The sequence below is a fragment of the Eurosta solidaginis genome, chromosome 3, assembly GCF_040869045.1.
Source record: "Eurosta solidaginis isolate ZX-2024a chromosome 3, ASM4086904v1, whole genome shotgun sequence".
NCBI lineage: Eukaryota > Metazoa > Arthropoda > Insecta > Diptera > Tephritidae > Eurosta > Eurosta solidaginis.
The window spans coordinates 238,660,334-238,684,401 of NC_090321.1; the positions used below are offsets into that span (position 1 = coordinate 238,660,334).

A 24,068-nucleotide genomic window follows, 5' to 3' on the forward strand; every position below is an offset into this window, starting at 1 on the left:
GGTGTAGAATTATCAAAACAATATCTAAGACCGCACTGCGTAGCAGGTTGGAAAGGACGTGTTGAGGTGGTAGTCAATACAATTTTGCTAGCATTCCAAAATGTTAATTTAAGAACAACCAACAGCGCTGCCTGGTGTCAGCATCGCCACTGCGACCCGGCTATTGGGTTGGTTTCCAGCATTCGACTTCGTGCCACGCAGGTCAAACTTTTTTGTGCCAACAACTGCCACTTTGCAAGTCTTAACACAGTCACTTCCTCAAGAGCGGACTAATGAGAAAGCTCTTTGCGACAGTAGACTCCTTATATGTTTGACGGATGGAATGCATTTTATAGAAAATATTTGTAGGGGGGATTTCCGCTTGGAGCTCGATGTGGGGCAGTAGACTCCTTATCTCTTTAACGGATGGAACAAATTAGGTAGAAAATATTGTTATGAAAAGAAAGGTGGGTTTCCGTAAGGAGCTAGATGTAAGCGGCAACTTCAGGATGCCTATTGCTATCACTATCGCTTTTTACAATATAATCTTCCTTTGTTACTGCATAGTATTAATAAAGTAAGAGAATTTAATGTATGCTTGGATGGCCAAGAGTGCTTAAGCAATTAACTCTACTATGGCACGATCGAAACGAACGTAGTGGGCCGAAGTGAATCCGAAGTGACGAGTTGAAGTAATGAAGTAATTTCATTCATTCAGGGTATTTCGCTCTCAGCTGGCTTGAATCTCTAGAGGATTTATACGGTGTTAGAATCGACTTCCTTCGAAACTATAAATATCGGTGCTACTCAACCTTCGTATCTATCGCTAACGGCACTGTTATGAAATGACAACAAACCTCCATGCTGTTCGGGGTAGCTGCCACATAATCAAATCAAACAAAACCTCTTATCTTGCTCTTTTTCCTCTCTTTTTCTTATTTTGTCGTCCCATCTTTTGCTCCTCTTTCCACCTCCCTTTCTTCTTCTATGTATCCATTCATTTATGTATATTTTTTTGAGTGTGTCTCACTAAACTCTTAAAGTAGGATCATTTTTTGAAGCCTCTTTCTTTTCAAAAGTGTAAAGCATAAAATTATCTCACTAAGAGACGATATTTCTTGTTCTGTCCCCTCTCAGTGATTTCAAGTGAAAATTTAAGCATTGCGGTGTCCTACGAAATGGCAATTGACCCTCTTTGCAGCAATTTTGAACGCGTTCTCAACTGGTTTAGTCGTAGGTGTTTCTGATATAGTCGCTGCCCTTCAGAAATAAATTCAAATGTATATAGCTCAGACTTAACCGCTGCTGGTTGAAGTGAGGCTGCCAACTGTACCGCTCTGCATCCGATTAGCACCAGTCCGAAAGGAGTGATAAAACCTGTGGTGCAAAACTAATGCTTTGCGTGATTGTCTCTCATTTTCGCTGCAGGCAAACCACAAACTATTATTCCAAAGCAGGGTTAAAATATACAAGCGAGCTTGAAAAAACGCTTCAACTAGCTAAACAGTATCATTTTGGTGGTTAAACAGGTGGTGGAAGGAAATCAGCGATTCAGAACTTTTTTTAGCTCCCTTGACATCTAGGTCAGTACGTCATTGATACTAATCCAGAGATTTACAGAAATAGGATACATGGATTGCGTGTGTTTGTTTATATGTGTGTACTTCACCCTTCCGCCACGCTGTTTTTTGTTATCTTATCTTATAATTTTAAACGAAAATTTTTTTTATATTCGTACTAGCAGACCCGTCAGACGTTGTTTTGCCCTAAATTTGGTATATCTGCATACATTTTAATAAGCTTTTTCCATCTTACTCTGCTCCCACCCCCCCCCCCCCCCCCCCTCACTTTTTCTTGATCCTTTTATTCACTCCGCCCTCCGCCTTTTCGCTTCATCTATCTCTATCTTCGTCTCACTCTGTCTCTTTCTCAGTCTCCTTCTCCTTCCATCTTTTCTCTTCTCTCAAGTTTTTCCGATTCTTCTTCGTCCCTTATTGCCAGGCAAATCGAATAGGACGTTTGTAAATAGGTATGTGGGTTTTATTAATCCATGTCTTTATTTCGGCTTCGCATGCATATTTATCAGTTTTGCCAGGTTGATGCGACTAAATCGAATATCATAATGAAAATTACTTTAGAGCTCTCAGCAACAGCTTCCATTTGATATCCATATTACACACACATTCTAGGGGTGTCCGGGTTCAGGTTTTGGCCTATATCTTGAGACCCTAGTCAACCAGCGTTATGAAAAGTACTCTGTACTAAAGCACTCATCAACAGCTTCAATTTGATACCCATAATGTAAAAACACATCCTACTGTTACCCTGATCCAAGTTTTTTCCTATTTTCGAGACCCTAGTCACCAATAGGTATGAAAACTACCCTGCACTAAAGCACTCAACCACAGATTTCATTTGTTATCCATATTGTATAAACACATTATAGGGGTACCCGCGTCAACGTTTTCGTTTATATCTCGAGACCCTGGTTACCTGCGGCTAAGAAAAATACCACGTATCAAAGTACTCATAAACAGCTTCCATTAGATACCCATATTATACAAACATATCCCAGGATTACCCAGGTCTACGTTTTGATCTCAAGACCCTAGCCAGAGCGGGATAAAAATTATCCTATGTCTGCCTCCTGATTCTAAGCTACCCCTCTACCAATTTTCAGCCAAATATGGTCATCTGTTCCTTTCTCTTCAATCACTCTTTATCTCTTAAGAAAAGCACATCAAAATCAGTTGGATATTTTTAAAGATTTAAGCATTGAAAGCGACACAGGGACAGAAAAAGCGACTTTGTTTTATGCTATGTAGTGATGTATATCCATACATACCTATAAACCTACGCCCGAAATTAAATAACGCGGCGAATGCTATATATACGTATGTATGTGTCGCAGCATGCCTCACTCAAAAGCAATTAGTGCACAAAGTTCACAGCGAACAACCACACACACGCATTTTTTGGTAAAAATGTTACTTTTGTTTAAACAATTTGGCTGATATAAGAAAGGATCAAGTATTTTTTTTTGATGCAGATCGAAGGTAAATATTTCAAAGTTTTACTGAAAAGTAGAATTTTTTAAATCCATCCATCCGTTTATGAGCTATAGTTGTGTAAACAAAAGTTTTATGATTTCTTACTACATTTTGGCAATTTTCCACGCCCCTATAATATATACCTTCAAATTATATTAACTGTACCATCTCACGTAGCTAAGCTTTCAAATGCAAAAAACCGTTTTAAAATCGGAGCATTCTGTGCGAAGTTATATCCGTACATGGCATTTAGCGACTTTATTTTATAAGATTTATAGATACCTGTATGTTTGTATAGCCGAACGATCTCGGGAACGGCTCAACCGATTTAAATGAAATTTGGCACAGAGATAACGTATCATCACTTTCTAAGACTTTCTACCTAGGTGTTGCCACTCAAAATGTTCCACAAGGTTGCCACCTATTCGAAATTAAAAAAATTGCATGAGATATGCCGATATGGGTATCAAACGAAAGGTATTGCACTTCGCATTACAATAGGGATATTTTTGAGTAGCATTTAGGGTTGGTGTAATTAGCCGCAATAGTACTCTACTTACTCATATTCTATTAAAGCTTTAAAAGAGAACATTATAGTTAAAATCTTCGTAAAAAAATCTTACACATGATTCGACTTAATTTTCTTAATTTCACACACAATTTTTGGACGCGTATGAGCAGTCTCCCCTGTTCTAGAATTTTACCTGCAATAACTTTTTGTACAAAGAAATAATACATAAATGATATTCTTGCGCTTTGTTCGATAAGTTCAAAGGGTCGCCATTACAAAAAAAAAAAAAAAAAAAAAACACAATAGGATTTGATCCATCACAGTTAGTTACTTTATTTTTTGTATTTTGGGCAATCAATTTGACAGTTCAAAATCTAAAAATACAATCCAACCTAATGTGGATCGTAAAATTTATTGCGAATTGAAAATAAATTTTGCTCCGTTTGCTATCATATGTCATAATCCCATTTTGTTTATACGTTTGACGTATCATGTAATTTTCTTTCGTATGGTTACCGATCCGTGACCGTATGTCATAATTCGAGCCCTGTCATTGGTCGTCTATTGCTTAAGCCATTTCATCTCAAACCAGTGAGCCAGCTCAACTAGCTTACCTTGTATTGTTGCTTTGACCGCAAATCTCTAATCTACCTGGCGTTTTATTTCCACTAGCTTGCATAAAAAACGGCAAATGTAGAAATTGAAATTTTCGAATTAATTAAAGATGTACGTGCAGCAAAATATATGTCGGATGCGCTAGTGGTGAGCTATCTCAGAATGTAATGTTAATTTTTTATTTTAAACAAAAAAAAGGTAAAAAGAACTTCTCTTTTATTTTAAATTTTGCTAAAGGTGTATTGATTTCATATTCAGCATAAAATAAATTAAAAGCAATAATTTACCTAAAATCATTCAACTTAAGGGTCAGTTATAGACAGCTTTGGTATTTTATAAGTAGAGCGCGGACTACCGTACTTAATAAATTTTTTTCCCTTAATTAAAAAAAAAAACAGCTTTGTGGTGAATGTAGGAAGCAAATTTAATTTTAATTTTTGGAAATTCTGTTCAACAATAAATATTAAACATTATAAATGAATATTGATAATTTTTCTTAGCGGTTCACAATATTACCGCTGCAACTAAAAAAAAAAAAAAAAAGAAATTAAGGACTTTTTTCATATCTTGATTTGGCATATAAAACCATACATACATATGTAATGTGACAATTGTTCTCACAGCATGTACGAATATAAATTTGCATATGTGCATATTTCGATCTACATATGTATTATAATCTCTCACTAATCCTACAATAACCACTAAGTGACACCCCCAAAGCGCAAGTCACGCAAAAAAAGCTGCACTCAACATACACATATACATTGTAATCGCAAGCAAAAACTAAGACAATGAAAAGTGTGCCAGTAACAACTAAACCGCCACATACGAGTATTAAGTAATTCAACAATTTGCCAATCAATTCATTGCCGTCAAGTGGTTTAACGCTGAAACGAAGTGAAAAGTTTTGCGGACTGCTGCTCAATAGCAATTACGTCATTTTGTACATTTGATGGGAATTTAAGTGCCTCTACCATATTTGTGTGTTCACGTATATACATATATAACATTTTTACTAAATATCATCCCCAGCTAATTTATACACACACAGGCACCATTTAACTATACGAGCGAAAAAAAAAAATGAATTTTAACAATTTAGTTGAACATTTGGGAGCTGTTAACTGATGACTGAATTAATTAAACCTAACTTAAATTTGCTGTAACATATTGAGTGTGTGAATATGTCTGATTTGAGTGAACCACAGATAATCTAATAGTATGTTCGAGCAATTACATCTATATATGTATGTATGAATGAGGTTTACATGTGTATATACATTTCTTGTTAACTGAAAAACATGATTTTTTAATTCATGGAAAATTTATGAATACGAGCACTCAATTTTACATTTTCGCACAGGCACATCTGTTTCTCTGTATGTGATGAGCACTAAAAGTTTTATCTGTTCCAATATATATATGTGGCATTAAAATATTTTATAGATACAGATGTATTTTCGTGTTTACATGCTTTACAAAAGTAAAAAGAAGAAAATGTATAGCTGACTTTGTTGGCACCACCTAAGTTGCTTTATTTTTTCCTCAAAGCGTTTTGCATACATAAATTTATTTATGCTTGTTACACTGCATATGAACATATAAACATCAGAGTAACATACAGCAGCAAACAAGAAAATAGAAGTCGACATTTTTATCAAATTTCATGAATTTATGTTTTTTTTTTTTGTTTTTTGTATGTGTTAACTGAAACTATATAAACCAAATACGAATTCGAAAAGATTAGAAAATTCTAAACAAATGTATGAAAGCTTCCAAATCCTTATAGGGAATTCTCTGAATATTTTGGAGGGGGCAGTTTTGAACCTAATTCAATTTTAGTACAGCAAAGTGCCATTTATAGACCACTAAAAGTTCGCATTGCTTTTTGACATTTTTTTTTTCAAAAGTGCTATAGATTTTTCTCCGAATAAGGTGCGAAGGAACTTGTTTTTACGTAGAAAAAATCTGAAACGCGCTTTGGAAAAAACTGTTAAAAATCAGTATGAGTTTTGAAGATTTATAACTTGTATTTTGCTAGACTAAAATTGAATGGACTACAAACAAAAAATTCAGAACACTCTAAATAAAACATTATACTAGGTTCAAACACACACCAAATTGGCAATTTATTACGTAATTTGTCATATAATAAATTGTAATAATAGATTGCCAATTTAAAAAAAATTGCGTAATAAATTGTTTCAAACTGCAAATGCAACTTTTTAAAATGTGTTTATTGAGTATATTTAAACGTCAGTTACGCATGGCTGAACTATATGGTTGGCTCATCTCATCAGCTGATTTTATGTCTTTCATTTCACTGGAGTAGGGATTGTCAAAGAAGATGGCAAACTTAAAATGAAACCAAAACATTGAACACATTTTCTTACAACACACAAAAATTTCAAAGTTTTATGTTTTCATTCCATTCCATTCGCCTAATAATGTGCGTGTTCATTTTAACAGTCTGAACAAAGGTATGTTCTTGCTGTAGAGATGAGCCAACCAGCTATCAAATCTAAATCGAGTTGTATGAACAGCACTCAATTCAAATCGAAATTTCCTCAATTTATTTTTCTGTTTGAACATAGTATTAGGAACTTTCATAAAATTTTCTCGAATTTCCGATTTTTTTCGGAAAGTTTTTTTCAATTGAGTGTTTCTTATTTTGATTTTGTTTTCAAAAAAAGTGCGGTAAAGCAGGCCTATAGTAAAAAGTGACAAAAAAATTTGACATTCAGGTTGATGACAAAATATTACCAATTATCGAACACCAAAAATTTCGGGGTGTAGATTTCAATCGTGGTCTCTATGTAACATACATGTCTCAGCAATTGCTTTGAAAGGAATGAGTCGGAACAAAATTCTCAAGTCGAATGTTAGCAGCACTTGATGAGAATACAAATAAAAGGAGCAGTTTGTTACGACTCTCACTCATGCAAGAACTACCTTGGAATTACTCCTAATGTTATCTCAGCACTATCCACAAAACGACACGGAGGTACCATTTGATTTAAAGTGCAACGAGATATTGGACAAGGGGGGACTAATTCCCAAACGGAGCAACCCGGTGAAATCCATTATTCAAACTGTATTTTCAGTCACCGCAGAAGAACACACATTTCCAAGGATGCACAAGAAGCCTTTTTACGACAACAGCGACAGTATCATGGACGGCCCGGAAAGAAACTGCCTCACAAAGTGGTGTTGCTGATAAAGGTACCCTGTAAGATAAACTAGAAAAAAAGACTGCTGCTGTGAGAAAGTCATCAGAATCATGTTTTCTGACTTAGAGTAAAGCTGAGAAAATATACTTCTGTGTCTTTAGTATCAGAGTCAGAAAGTACAGACTCAACGAATAAGTTGAATAGGATATTGCAAAGATATTGCGTGCCCTGCTGGTGTGGGAAAATTTTTGTCAACCGGAGAAGCTCTGCGCAGCCCGATTGAGCTAAGTATGGTTAAAGTTTTACAGCCAGCACGACCTTGGTGAGTCAATAGTTATCATAAAAATAGCTCCAATACTTGAAAGGTAAAATAAACTGCAAAGTAGATTGAAGCCTCGTTGTGGAGACTGTTTCTAAAAATGTATATAAATACAAAAACCCACAAGAAAAGAATATGGTTTATTGAAAGTCCCAACAAACCGCTGTCGAAATGCTAAAAAGCCAACTTGAGACCCAAGTTGTTGCTGTTGTTGCTGTAGCAATAAAGACTGTCCCCGAAGGCCGTGGGGAGTGTTATCGACGTCGATGGTCTTTTGCCGGATGCAGATCCGGTACACTCCGGTACCAAGGCCGACCATCTCGGGAACGATTTGTTATGACCACATGCGACTTTCTTGGCCATACCACCCTCCCACTCTCTACATCCATGTGGAGTTCGGGTCGCTGGAGCCTTGGCTGTTAGTGAAACTGGATTCGCCACGGTGAGGTTGACAATTAAGTTTGGAGAAGCTATATATTTTGCTGGCAACCTGAAAGCGTTACACTACACAACCCCTTGCATCTGGTATTTTAGTCACCTCTTACGACAGGCATACCTACCGCGGGTATATTCTGACCCCCTAACCGGCACAGCATCAAGTCATTCAGTTTGACGTACAAGATATCACATTTGTTTTGTACATTATTAGTTATACTTTCTAATCTGTTTCGTAGGATATCGAAAATAAAAAAACAAAAATTTAGTTGACTATAAATATTAAAAATTGTCGCTGCTATGTTCTTGTTCGCTACTGTACGTTCATATACGATGTAGTTCGTTTTAAGCATACACATATCCCTCTTTTATGTGCTTAATTAACCAAAAGATGCTCAAGAGACATTTTAATAATTATAAAAAATAATAATAAATTATATAAGCAACAGCAACAAATGATCTGAGATAATATAGGCGTTTAAGACAATTTTAATATATTGCCGAAGGAAGCTGATTTATCTGCATAATTTTAAAATTAATTTTTTTAAATTTCTGTTTCCTAAAAATTTGCAGTGCATTGCACTAGCAATGAACTAGAGCAGAAGTACAGCTTTAAGAGACTGTACTAGTTATACTCCTGTCCCCTTGTCATTGCTTTTAACTGACACTTCATGCATTGTTACGTTCTACGAAATGGCAATTGCTTCCCTTCAAGTCCCTATTCAATGCCAACTGGTTTCTTCGTAGGTTATTCGGAAATAGCCGCAGCTTTTGATTTGTTCATATAAACACATACAGCTAATACTACAGTGCTGTTCGTACAAGTGTGGCTACCAATTTTCTCACTCTGCATCCGATTAGCACCAGTTAGGAGACTGTCATTAAACCTTTAGTGCGAAACTATCGCTTCGCGTAACGTATTTCCTAATTTTCCTGCAGGGTATTTCCTCAGATAAAAATAAATGCTTTACTGCGTACTTCGTGTTTTGGCAGAGCCTTTCGCAGATAATTGTCAACGAAAATTCTTTTAGCAAGCATCAGAAGTGTGTCTGTTACTTCAAAGTCATAAATTTTCACAGAACTGCTTGTTAGTTGGAATGATGAGTCCCCAATGATTCTAATTAACGCTTCATAACGCAGCTCATTAATGAAGCAATTAAAAATACTAAGACTGAATAATATTTAAAAGCCCCCTCGGAATTACGTCACATTCTTTTCTCCCAAACAAATTTCCGCCGCAGAAATCCCATTTCTCCAGTGCTTAGCAAGCATCTTTACTTATCTAATTTTACTCCTTTTAACCATCTTAATATTGACATAAGATCTTGCTCATTATATATTGGTATTATAAGCGCTGCAGGGTTGCGATTGCTTCCATTATTTGTTATTCTTGCCAAACGAATACTGATTATGCAACCCGAGATATGCAACCCTTAATGAGTCTCTGGTTTGGAAGGACTTCTCAGCGGATCACTAGGTTGCCTTTATGTTACGATGCTACGACCGGCAAATCATAGCATCTTCCTGTACTGAATGCTTAGTTTGGATTGATCATCGAACCTACATCCAAGCATTTTAGGATACCTTGTTGAGCACTTAGTTGTGGAATTTCCAGGTAAACTCCACACTCTACCAATCGTTCCTTGTAGAAGGTAAGATCTTATATTTCTAATCTATGTCGCAGCCTAAAGTTACTTTGAAATGTCGTTCCATTCTTCAATAGATCAATTGCTAAAACATAAGCTTAATTACTTAACAAAGCTTTTATATGTGAAACTTGGAATCCAGTTATGAGTTTCATATGGCGAACCGAATAAGTCCATATAACCTCGTTTCACTAGTTCTGACGGATTCAAACAAAATTCCTGGAACATATACGCGCCACAAATAAAACAAATACTGTTTACTATGATAATATGTGAAATGAGAAGTGTATTTTTGTATGATACCCGGATTTCAAAAACTTTAGCTGCTCGAAGAAATTTAAGGGCAGATTTGAAATCAGCGACCCCAAATTACTAATAAATAAAAGAAAACTTCCTTGTAACAGACAAAAAGTGCTTTTTTGTCCACCAGTGTTATACTTAATTTATTTCCCAAAAAATGATAGAAGATAATATCTACCACATATATAAATTGTTCATATCGTGAATATGAGTGTCACGCCTACAAATCACAGCAGTAAAAATTAGATTGATTTTTTACATAGCTTCTCATAGAAATAAAACGAGTAAAAGTGAAAGAAACATAGAGAGAAGGAGACAGAGAAAATGAAATAACAAAGCGAAATGGAAGAAAAGAAAAGAAACAAGCGAAGAAAACTTAATGAAAGAGATGGTTCGAAATTTGGAGAGAGAAAAAAGCTAATGAATTGCAATAACGTGAAGTGCTAGATAAAGTAGCCATAATTCGGCGCCTTTATTCATTATAACGGAGATATTTTCTTCTAAATGCACGCAAGCGAAGTAATATACAGTCAAGAATGCTTGGTGGTTTGTTTGTTACTCTGGGAGCTATATCGCGCCGACACCTATTATATAGGAATACGATGAAGGAGTAAAAATGGCACGAAAGCGGACGGACGATGAGAGAGAAAAAGTAATGTAAGCAAAAGTTGGGACATATGGAGTTGTAGATATTCCATAATCTATTTCATTTTAGTCTATTCTAGATATCAAGATATCGGTGTGAACCAGGGAAACCTTAAATATATTATATATACACGATGTGCATAAAATGCATGCTATTGCTTTATTGTTTTTACTAGTTTCTGAGGTATCCGCTATCATGTGCAGAGAGGTGCAATAATCTTCTTCGAGCAGTTTTCATAGTTAATCAAATTTAAACAAAGGAAGTCAATAGATCTTTTGAGGTATTTGAAGTCCCTGGTTTCAAAATTTCAACTATTCTCAAGATATGGATTGAAATGCGAGCTAAGCATATATTTTCACAGTAACTCTGCAAACAAGTTATATGAAGTGGAGTGGTTCAGGTGTAACAATTAAATTTGAGAATTTTTCTTGATCATATAATCTTCAAGAGGCGAATACAAACTATTTGGCGGAAAGAGCTCTGTTAGGTCTAAAGTATGCATAAAGAAAATGGAATTCTTTAAACAAATTTATCAAGCTACGATTTTTGTTTGCATGGTTTTGATCTGAATGGATATAATATAGTACAAAAAAAATTTAATTATCTTATTTTTTATGTTTTATTACATTTTTTCGTTTTTTTTTTTACATTCAACAGTCATCAAAATCTGTGCCAGTGAGTCAATCAGTATAAGTTATTTTCATTTTAACACTTAACTGCTGTAAAGATAAATCAACGAACTGCGAAGTAAACGAACCAAGTGGCACCCTTCAAATGTTACATCACTACATCGGTTGCGATTTTCCAGCACTTGGTTAAGAGCGCCACATTGCAACTGGCAGTCGTCTGTTAACGTAGTACTTCAACAATTGCTTACGCGAAAGTGTTCCAAGTGAATGAGAGAGAGTGTGTGTAGTATGTTTTTATTACTTAGTTATTTAGTATGTATGTATATATACATATACCTCGGTTATAAAATAGGAATGCAATTTACAGCCAATGTTGCAAAGTTTTCAATAAATTTCATGCGTAAATCCACTCCTAGTACAACACTCAACTCTTTCAATCACTTCAATCGCTGCCTTCAATAACATTGTAACATACACTGATACTTTTTCAAACAAAATGTATACTTCAGTAGAATATAAGCGCGTATTGCAGCACTCAAATATATATATATATATAAATATAAAGTAAAAGCCCCGTCACATAAGAAATTTTTCATATAAATGCGTTTAACTCAATCTTATGCATTATGAGTAGATTGCAGGTCATTTTATGGAGAACGATAGATTAAGCTACGCTGGCGCCATCTGGCATGAGAAATTAGCCAACATAGAAATTTTGTTGCAAGCAAAGCATAAGAAGAAGAATTTGACATTTGCTTTGACTAAGGGTGCTGGCATACTTTGCAAGTGAAATTATTTTTCCAACTCGTTGGCAACGTTTCCAACATTTTTCGTAATTAAAAACTGTAATATAGCCAATGAATACGACACAAAATATGTTAGCAAGTATTTTTGTTGTATAGGGAGAATGTTTATAACAGTGCTGAGCAAAGTTTTGTATCTGAATGGGCAAGGCGAAATAAACTTCAATGCCAAGTCTGAAGCTCTTTCATATTTATAAATGGAACATCTTGATTGATTGTGGCGATGTTACTGGAATGCATAATAATGTGTTAAACGCATTTCATTGTGCCGCAGCTCTAGGCTGTTATTTTCAGTAAAACATTCTGTAGCAGGTGGATTCTTTTAAGAGCGCTATATATTCTTTAGCTGTGTTGGACTCTTGAAGTAAATAACAACAAGATTTTATACCGATATATCTCCTCTGACATAAATCTTTTATTATTTACCTGAAAATATTTGAAAATAAATGTTTATTGGAATCAAAAATCACTTATTAAATCCATACCCTCCCAGAATATCCAATCGCACTCAATTGAATGGCTTGTCGTATATATTCAACTGTATTATGAATTTGATCGAAAACAGTTTTTCTCAATTATTCAAGATCAAGGTAAAGGCTGCGAAATTTCTCAACCAAATAAGTGGCATCTTTCTAAAATATATAACTTTTTCAAGGCATTTTGTTTATTTATTAGGGCCACCGACTCAACACCGCAATTGCCCTGTAACCATGGAAGGCTCGCAAGTGTAACAATTTTTCATATAAGTTTGCAGGCCTAACGCAGTTTACAATAGAAATGGCGATTGTTAAGCCACTTTCAGTAGCTTCACAAATCGTCAATAACATCAACACCCCACAATCATATAGTTTGTACTATATACATACGCCCTCGGTCGCCCAATACTTTTATTTTAACAGGAGATTGAGCGGCAAGGAACCTAGTTCCTACCCCACCTTTTATCAGACGTAGCTTCGGTCACATCGACCCATCCCACGGGTTCCTTGGGAATCGATCCACCGATTTGTCATCAACGATTCACCAATCCTACACAGTAATATCCACCAATACACCGATTCGTTATTCACGACTCACCGAGTATTTATTCCACTAACCAATGGTTGCCAAGCGCCTTTCCAAGCACCGTACTGATCGATAAGACACTAGTTCACTGTAAAGTCCGTCGCCGTCAATCGATATATATTTCAAAGGAACCCCATCAACGTTCAACGATTACACCAGCGTAATTTGTCCTTTAAACGATACAACGTTCACCCGTTCGACGTTGCTCAACGATTCGACGCTTATCAGTAATAAGCGGTTGGTAACAGTACCCCTCCAAAATAAAGACACAATTCTCCACCACGGTGCTTGTGTGCGTACGGCTGAACAAAATACCACCAACAAAGTAATGTGTATTTATTAAGAAAATACGTGCGTTCTCAACTCTGAATTTACTGATTGTTACCCCACACTTCGACGACTTCTTTTTGGTTTTGAGATTAGGGTTAGTCACGTCGAAATTTCAAAAAAAGTACAGTCCAGTTTTTGGGAGACAATGACCTATGCGACAATTTTTAAACACCGTTTTGATAAAAATCTTTAAGTTTGTACTTATCGGATGCACAGCAAGGCAATTGGTATCCACATTTGTTCCAGCAGCGCTGAAGTTTGAGCTACATATAACATAAAAAGTCAAAGGCTGCAACTATTTCAGTTCTGCAAGGGCGGATCAATTGTCACCTCTTACTTGTTTTAGGAGTATAAATTTTAAGTTTTTTGAATTTGTGTTTGATTTCTCGAATCCTCTTAAATTCCCCATCTCTGCCCCCATACATAGTATGAATGTATGTAAACAAAAAATAATACATGTTATTGGCCTTTTTCACTTATTTAACAATTTAACAGCACATTTATGTCAAAAACCAATCGATGTATTTCTTTTATTGCATAATTAAATTAACGATGATGGCGTCATATGAATAGTTGAAAAGTGGAATTCAATTACTTATTGTTAATTTTTTGACTTTCAACTTTAATATTTAATTTTATTTTTATTTATTTCCTCACACTTTTTTATGTTTACCACATCAATTTACTTGTTTGATTTAATTTTATTTCATCATATTTTTGTTCTGTTTTTTTTTTTATACTCAGTTGAGCAGAGCTCACAGAGTATATTAAGTTTGATTGGATAACGGTTGGTTGTACATATATAAAGGAATCGAGATAGATATAGACTTCCATATATCAAAATAATCAGGATCGAAAAAAAATTTGATTGAGCCATGTCCGTCCGTCCGTCCGTCCGTTAACACGATAACTTGAGTAAATTTTGAGGTATCTTGATGAAATTTGGTATGTAGATTCCTGAGAACTCATCTCAGATCGCTATTTAAAATGAACGATATCGGACTATAACCACGCCCACTTTTTCGATATCGAAAATTTCGAAAAACCGAAAAAGTGCGATAACTCATTACAAAAGACAGATAAAGCGACGAAACTTGGTAGATGGGTTGACGTTATGACGCAGAATAGAAAGTTAGTAAGATTTTGGACAATGGGCGTGGCACCGCCCACTTTTACAAGAAGGTAATTTAAAAGTTTTGCAAGCTGTAATTTGGCAGTCGTTGAAGATATCATGATGAAATTTGGCAGGAGCGTTACTACTATTACTATATATGTGCTAAATAAAAATTAGCAAAATTGGATGAAGAACACGCCCACTTTTTAAAAAAAAATTTTTTTAAATTCAAATTTTAACAAAAAATTTAATATCTTTCCTGTATATAAGTAAATTAAGTCAAAATTCAACTCCAGTAATGATATGATGCAACAAAATACAAAAATAAAAGAAAATTTCAAAATGGGCGTGGCTCCGCCCATTTTCATTTAGTTTGTCTAGAATACTTTTATTGCTATAAGTCGAACAAAAATTTACCAATCCTTCTCAAATTTGGTAGAAGCATAGATTCTGTGACGGTAACTGTTCTCTGTGAAAATGGGCGAAATCGGTGGAAGCCACGCCCAGTTTTTATACACAGTCCACCGTCTGTCCTTCCGCTCGGCCGTTAACACAATAACTTGAGCAAAAACCGATATATCTTTACTAAACTTAGCCCACGTACTTACCTGAGCTCACTTTTTCTTGGTATAAAAAAGGGCGAAATCTGACCATAACCACGCCCACTTTATCGATATCGAAAATTACGAAAAATGAAAAAAATGCCATAATTCTATACCAAATACGGAAAAAGTGATGAAACATGGTAACTGGATTGGTTTATTGACGCAAAATATAACTTTGGAAAAAACTTTGTAAAATGGGTGTGACACCTACCATATTAAGTAGAAGAAAATGAAAAAGTTCTACAAGGCGAAATCAATAGCCCTTGGAATCTTGGCAGGAATACTGTTAGTGGTATTGCATATATAAATAAATTAGCAGTACCCGACAGATGATTTTCTGGATCACCTGGTCCACATTTTGGTCGATATCGCGAGAACGCTGTCACATATACATCTAAGGGCCACTCGATTTTAAAGCCCTCATTAATACCTTTAAGTTGATATCCATATCGTACAAAAACATACCAGAGTCACCCCTGTCCCACCCTAATGGCGATATCTCGAAAAGGCGTCCACCTATAGACCTAATGCCCCCTCCCTCTTAAAATGCTCAGTAACACCTTTCGTTTGATACCCATATCGTACAAACATTCTAGAGTCACCCCTGGCCCACCCTAATGGCGATATCTCGAAAAGGCGTCCACCTATAGACCTAGTGTCCACTCCCTCTTAAAATGCTCAGTAACACCTTTCGTTTGATACCCATATCGTACAAACATTCTAGAGTCACCCCTGGCCCACCCTAATGGCGATATCTCGAAAAGGCGTCCACCTATAGACCTAATGCCCACTCCCTCTTAAAATGCTCAGTAACAGCTTTCGTTTGATACCCATATCGTACAAACATTCTAGAGTCACACCTGGCCCACCCTAATGGCGATATTTCAAAAAGGCGTCCACCTATAGAACTAAGGGTTACTCCCTTTTAAAATACTCATTACCACCTTTCATTTGATACCGATATCGTACAAACACATTCTAGAGTCACCCTGGCCCACCCTAATGGCGATATCTCGAAAAGGCGTCCACCTATAGACCTAATGTCCACTCCCTCTTAAAATGCTCAGTAACACCTTTCGTTTGATACCCATATCGTACAAACATTCTAGAGTCACCCCTGGCCCACCCTAATGGCGATATCTCGAAAAGGCGTCCACCTATAAACCTAATGTCCACTCCCTCTTAAAATGCTCGGTAACACCTTTCGTTTGATACCCATATCGTACAAACATTCTAGAGTCACCCCTGTCCCACCCTAATGGCGATATCTCGAAAAGGCGTCCATCTCTAGACCTAATGCCCACTCCCTCTTAAAATGCTCAGTAACACCTTTCGTTTGATACCCATATCGTACAAACATTCTAGAGTCACACCTGGCCCACCCTAATGGCGATATCTCGAAAAGGCGTCCACCTATAGAACTAAGGATTACTCCCTTTTAAAATACTCATTACCACCTTTCATTTGATACCCATATCGTACAAACACATTCTAGAGTCACCCTGGCCCACCCTAATGGCGATATCTCGAAAAGGCGTCCACCTATAGACCTAATGCCCACTCCCTCTTAAAATGCTCAGTAACACCTTTCGTTTGATACCCATACCGTACAAACATTCTAGAGTCACCCTTGGTCCAGCTTTATGGCGATATCTCGAAAAGGCGTCCACCTATAGAACTAAGGATTACTCCCTTTTAAAGTACTCATTACCACCTTTCATTTGATACCCATATCGTACAAACACATTCTAGAGTCACCCTGGCCCACCCTAATGGCGATATCTCGAAAAGGCGTCCACCTATAGACCTAATGCCCACTCCCTCTTAAAATGCTCAGTAACACCTTTCGTTTGATACCCATATCGTACAAACATTCTAGAGTCATCCTTGGTCCACCTTTATGGCGATATCTCGAAAAGGCGTCCACCTATAGAACTAAGGATTATTCCCTTTTAAAATACTCCTTACCACCTTTCATTTGATACCCATATCGTACAAACACATTCTAGAGTCACCCCTGGCCCACCCTAATGGCGATATCTCGAAAAGGCGTCCACCTATAGACCTAATGCCCACTCCCTCTTAAAATGCTCAGTAACACCTTTCGTTTGATACCCATATCGTACAAACATTCTAGAGTCAACCCTGGCCCACCCTAATGGCGATATCTCGAAAGGGCGTCCACCTATAGACCTAATGCCCACTCCCTCTTAAAATGCTCAGTAACACCTTTCGTTTGATGCACATATCGTACAAACACATTCTAGAGTCACCCCTGGCCCACCCTAATGACGATATCTCGAAAAGGCGTCCACCTATAGACCTCATGCCCACTCCCTCTTAAAATGCTCAGTAACACCTTTCGTTTGATACCCATACCGTACAAACATTCTAGAGTCACCCCTGGCCCACCCTAATGGCGATATCTCGAAAAGGCGTCCACCTATAGACCTAATGCCCACTCCCTCTTAAAATGCTCAGTAACACCTTTCATTTGATTCCCATATCGTACAAACACATTCTAGAGACACCCCTGGTCCACCTTTATGGCGATATCTCGAAACGGCGTCCACCTATGGAACTAAGGATCACTCCTTTTCAAAATACTCATTAACAGCTTTCATTTGATACCCATATCGTACAAACACATTATAGAATCACCCCTGGTCCACCTTAATGGGGACATCTCGAAAAGGCGTCCACCGATAGACCTAAGGCCCACTCCCTCTTAAAATGCTCAGTAACACCTTTCATTTGATACCCATATCGTACAAACAAATTCTACAGTCAGCCCTGGTCTACCTTTATGGCGATATCCCTAAATGGCGTCCATCCATAGAACTATGGCCTACTCTCTCTTAAAATACTCTTTAATACCTTTCATTTGATACACATGTTATACAACCACATTCCAGGGTTACCCCAGATTGATTTTCCTTATTTTGTGTCCATAGCTCTCAACTGAGTATGTTATGTTCGGTTACACCCGAACTTAGCCTTCCTTACTTGTTTTTTTTGTGCTTAATGAAATTTCGTTGTTCATAACATTTCAGGTCAAGTAGAAATTTATATATTTCATTTATTATTGATAGTCATGAATATGTTGACACGTTCAAGAGCTTTCAACTGACTGACAAATTTGGCATTAATATAGAGGGGCAGACTTGAGGATTGAAATAATTTGTTTTACAAAAATAAGTTAAAATCATTGATTTTTATTAAACTAGAATGTATTCAGCAAATATCAATTGAAACTATATATAACAAGTAAGGAAGGCTAAGTTCGGGTGTAACCGAACATAACATACTCAGTTGAGAGCTATGGAGACAAAATAAGGAAAATCAATCTGGGGTAACCCTGGAATGTGGTTGTATAACATGTGTATCAAATGAAAGGTATTAAAGAGTATTTTAAGAGAGAGTAGGCCATAGTTCTATGGATGGACGCCATTTAGGGATATCGCCATAAAGGTAGACCAGGGCTGACTGTAGAATTTGTTTGTACGATATGGGTATCAAATGAAAGGTGTTACTGAGCATTTTAAGAGGGAGTGGGCCTTAGGTCTATCGGTGGACGCCTTTTCGAGATGTCCCCATTAAGGTGGACCAGGGGTGATTCTATAATGTGTTTGTACGATATGGGTATCAAATCAAAGCTGTTAATGAGTATTTTGAAAAGGAGTGATCCTTAGTTCCATAGGTGGACGCCGTTTCGAGATATCGCCATAAAGGTGGACCAGGGGTGTCTCTAGAATGTGTTTGAACGATATGAGAATTAAATGAAAGGTGTTACTGAGCATTTTAAGAGGGAGTGGGCATTAGGTCTATAGGTGGACGCCTTTTCGAGATATCGCCATTAGGGTGGGCCAGGGGTGACTCTAGAATGTTTGTACGGTATGGGTATCAAACGAAAGGTGTTACTGAGCATTTTAAGAGGGAGTGGGCATGAGGTCTATAGGTGGACGCCTTTTCGAGATATCGTCATTAGGGTGGGCCAGGGGTGACTCTAGAATGTGTTTGTACGATATGTGCATCAAACGAAAGGTGTTACTGAGCATTTTAAGAGGGAGTGGGCATTAGGTCTATAGGTGGACGCCCTTTCGAGATATCGCCATTAGGGTGGGCCAGGGGTGACTCTAGAATGTTTGTACGATATGGGTATCAAACGAAAGGTGTTACTGAGCATTTTAAGAGGGAGTGGGCATTAGGTCTATAGGTGGACGCCTTTTCGAAATATCGCCATTAGGGTGGGCCAGGGGTGACTCTAGAATGTGTTTGTACGATATGGGTATCAAATGAAAGGCGGTAAGGAGTATTTTAAAAGGGAGTAATCCTTAGTTCTATAGGTGGACGCCTTTTCGAGATATCGCCATAAAGGTGGACCAAGGGTGACTCTAGAATGTTTGTACGATATGGGTATCAAACGAAAGGTGTTACTGAGCATTTTAAGAGGGAGTGGGCATTAGGTCTATAGGTGGACGCCTTTTCGAGATATCGCCATTAGGGTGGGCCAGGGTGACTCTAGAATGTGTTTGTACGATATGGGTATCAAATGAAAGGTGGTAAAGAGTATTTTAAAAGGGAGTAATCCTTAGTTCTATAGGTGGACGCCTTTTCGAGATATCGCCATAAAGCTGGACCAAGGGTGACTCTAGAATGTTTGTACGGTATGGGTATCAAACGAAAGGTGTTACTGAGCATTTTAAGAGGGAGTGGGCATTAGGTCTATAGGTGGACGCCTTTTCGAGATATCGCCATTAGGGTGGGCCAGGGTGACTCTAGAATGTGTTTGTACGATATGGGTATCAAATGAAAGGTGGTAATGAGTATTTTAAAAGGGAGTAATCCTTAGTTCTATAGGTGGACGCCTTTTCGAGATATCGCCATTAGGGTGGGCCAGGTGTGACTCTAGAATGTTTGTACGATATGGGTATCAAACGAAAGGTGTTACTGAGCATTTTTAAAGGGAGTGGGCATTAGGTCTATAGGTGGACGCCTTTTCGAGATATCGCCATTAGGGTGGGACAGGGGTGACTCTAGAATGTTTGTACGATATGGGTATCAAACGAAAGGTGTTACTGAGCATTTTAAGGGGGAGTGGACATTAGGTCTATAGGTGGACGCCTTTTCGAGATATCGCCATTAGGGTGGGCCAGGGGTGACTCTAGAATGTTTGTACGATATGGGTATCAAACGAAAGGTGTTACTGAGCATTTTAAGAGGGAGTGGACATTAGGTCTATAGGTGGACGCCTTTTCGAGATATCGCCATTAGGGTGGGCCAGGGTGACTCTAGAATGTGTTTGTACGATATGGGTATCAAATGAAAGGTGGTAATGAGTATTTTAAAAGGGAGTAATCCTTAGTTCTATAGGTGGACGCCTTTTCGAAATATCGCCATTAGGGTGGGCCAGGTGTGACTCTAGAATGTTTGTACGATATGGGTATCAAACGAAAGCTGTTACTTAGCATTTTAAGAGGGAGTGGGCATTAGGTCTATAGGTGGACGCCTTTTCGAGATATCGCCATTAGGGTGGGCCAGGGGTGACTCTAGAATGTTTGTACGATATGGGTATCAAACGAAAGGTGTTACTGAGCATTTTAAGAGGGAGTGGACACTAGGTCTATAGGTGGACGCCTTTTCGAGATATCGCCATTAGGGTGGGCCAGGGGTGACTCTAGAATGTTTGTACGATATGGGTATCAAACGAAAGGTGTTACTGAGCATTTTAAGAGGGAGGGGGCATTAGGTCTATAGGTGGACGCCTTTTCGAGATATCGCCATTAGGGTGGGACAGGGGTGACTCTGGTATGTTTTTGTACGATATGGATATCAAATTAAAGGTATTAATGAGGGTTTTAAAAGCGAGTGGCCCTTAGATGTATATGTGAAGGCGTTCTCGCGATATCGACCAAAATGTGGACCAGGTGATCCAGAAAATCATCTGTCGGGTACTGCTAATTTATTTATATATGCAATACCACTAACAGTATTCCTGCCAAGATTCCAAGGGCTGTTGATTTCGCCTTGTAGAACTTTTTCATTTTCTTCTACTTAATATGGTAGGTGTCACACCCATTTTACAAAGTTTTTTCCAAAGTTATATTTTGCGTCAATAAACCAATCCAGTTACCATGTTTCATCACTTTTTTCGTATTTGGTATAGAATTATGGCATTTTTTTCATTTTTCGTAATTTTCGATATCGATAAAGTGGGCGTGGTTATGGTCAGATTTCGCCCATTTTTTATACCAAGAAAGAGTGAGCTCAGGTAAGTACGTGGGCTAAGTTTAGTAAAGATATATCGGATTTTGCTCAAGTTATTGTGTTAATGGCCGAGCGGAAGGACAGACGGGGGACTGTGTATAAAAACTGGGCGTGGCTTCCACCGATTTCGCCCATTTTCACAGAGAACAGTTACCGTCATAGAATCTATGCTCCTACCAAATTTGAGAAGGATTGGTAAATTTTTGTTCGACTTATGGCAATAAAAGTATTTTAGACAAACTAAATGAAAATGGGCGGAGCCACGCCCATTTTGAAATTTTCTTTTATTTTTGTATTTTGTTGCATCATATCATTACTGGAGTTGAATTTTGACTTAATTTACTTATATACAGTAAAGATATTAAATTTTTTGTTAAAATTTGAATTTTAAAAATTTTTTTTTAAAAAGTGGGCGTGTTCTTCATCCAATTTTGCTAATTTTTATTTAGTGCATATAGAGTAATAGTAGTAACGTTCCTGCCAAATTTCATCATGATATCTTCAACGACTGCCAAATTACAGCTTGCAAAACTTTTAAATTACCTTCTTGTAAAAGTGGGCGGTGCCACGCCCATTGTCCAAAATCTTACTAATTTTCTATTCTGCGTCATAACGACAACCCATCTACCAAGTTTCGTCGCTTTATCTGTCTTTTGTAATGAGTTATCGCACTTTTTCGGTTTTTCGAAATTTTCGATATCGAAAAAGTGGGCGTGGTTATAGTCCGATATCGTTCATTTTAAATAGCGATCTGAGATGAGTGCTCAGGAACCTACATACCAAATTTCATCAAGATACCTCAAAATTTACTCAAGTTATCGTGTTAACGGACGGACGGACGGACGGACGGACGGACGGACATGGCTCAATCAAGTTTTTTTTCGATCCTGATTATTTTGATATATGGAAGTCTATATCTATCTCGATTCCTTTATATATGTACAACCAACCGTTATCCAATCAAACTTAATATACTCTGTGAGCTCTGCTCAACTGAGTATAAAAATCAAACGTGATTTGTAATATGAGAGGGAGAGGATAGAATTATCCTTCGCTGAAACGATGGAATGAATAAAATTTGTGCAAAACAAAAATTTATTCAAATGAAAGAAAGTTTTTATTCCCTTCATCGAATTTCCATTCAGTGGGCGAATTCACGTTCTGTGAAGTGATAAAATGAAAACGAATTTTTACACATTTGAACAAACTGACCCGATCAGCATCTAGCAGACAGATGCGTTTTCACTGAGAAATTTTCATGGCAGAAATACATTCTAAGTGCTTGCCAAAAACTGCCGAGGGGCGACCCCGCTTCAAAGATTTTGATGTTGCTTCATCCGGGGCGTGAACCCAGTATCGTTGGTGTGGTAGGCGGAGCACGCTATCATCACACCACGGCGGCCACCGTACAAGTTAAAGGTTGCTACAAACTCGCATTGATTTTGAACAATTTTTTTTTTCGAATTTTAGTATAGATTTGCAAAGTCTGAATTTAGTTTTTAATGGAATAAAATCTTATACATGCTTCGTAAAAAATCTCAAAACCAATCACTTATAACTAGCACTTTTGATAGACTAAAGTTGATAGAACTTGAAAACTGCATACTTAAAAAACTCACTAAATTCCAAATAAAAAGTTCGAAGTTTTCGTAAAATTTTCTTGATTTTTTTACTTGTTTGAGAACGTTTTTGAGACTGGCTTCCAAGGTTTAAGTTACAAAATTCATTTACGTATTTTCTCAAAATAACGAATATGTATAAAGGAAGAATTAAATTGACTAAATTCCTTTTTTCTGTTCGCTTTTCTAAAATACATATCGCTTAGAAAGGAGTAATTTCTTAAACGTTTCGCTAAACTTTCAGCAATATGTAATTGAAAAAAATTTCATTTTATACATTATAATAGGCTTTGAGGGTTCGTGGACAAACATACAGACAAATTATACCAAAACAAATGTCATAAACGTATATACGTATGTACATACAACATACACTTGAACATGAGCTCATATGCGATAAAACAAACCTAGTTTCTATACTACTTTCGAATATGAATTTTTAAATTATTTGGCCTATATGTGACTAGGCATATGAGAATGTGCGTTTATATCCTCGTGTGTACAAATGTTTACACAATTGTATTTGTTAAGTTAGTCAGAAGTGACATGATAATGTCGAAATGAGTTTCCCTAAATCATGCAGCAATTTACATTAATGCGCAAAACTTAAGATATATTTTTGCATAACTGAAATTTCATTTCCAGCTGCAAATAACTGTACTAAAATTTTATTTTAGCCAGTAAACCCAGTATTCCAACTAAACAAGCAGAAATATTCGCTTTTTTCCTCACTACTGTTTTATAGCTAGATATTACATCGCATTTATGTTACGTATACGCCACGTACGCCAACTCAAATGCACGCTTGTTTTGCACGCTCATTATTGTCATAATTTGCCTTAAATTTTATTATTGCCCGAGGTCTTTGTAGTTGTGTATGTGGGCTTGCTTCAATCAAATATGCTGCTCCTTCAGCGCTGGAATAAAAGGCAAGTATGCAGTAATGACTACCAAAACCCACATAT

At 37.1% G+C, this 24,068-nt stretch overlaps 1 protein-coding gene across 1 annotated transcript in view; it reads left to right on the forward strand.

The window, feature by feature from the left end:
- Positions 1-24,068, forward strand: part of sca (scabrous) — a 246,299-nt gene that overhangs the window by 69,382 nt on the left and 152,849 nt on the right. The window lies entirely within an intron of this gene.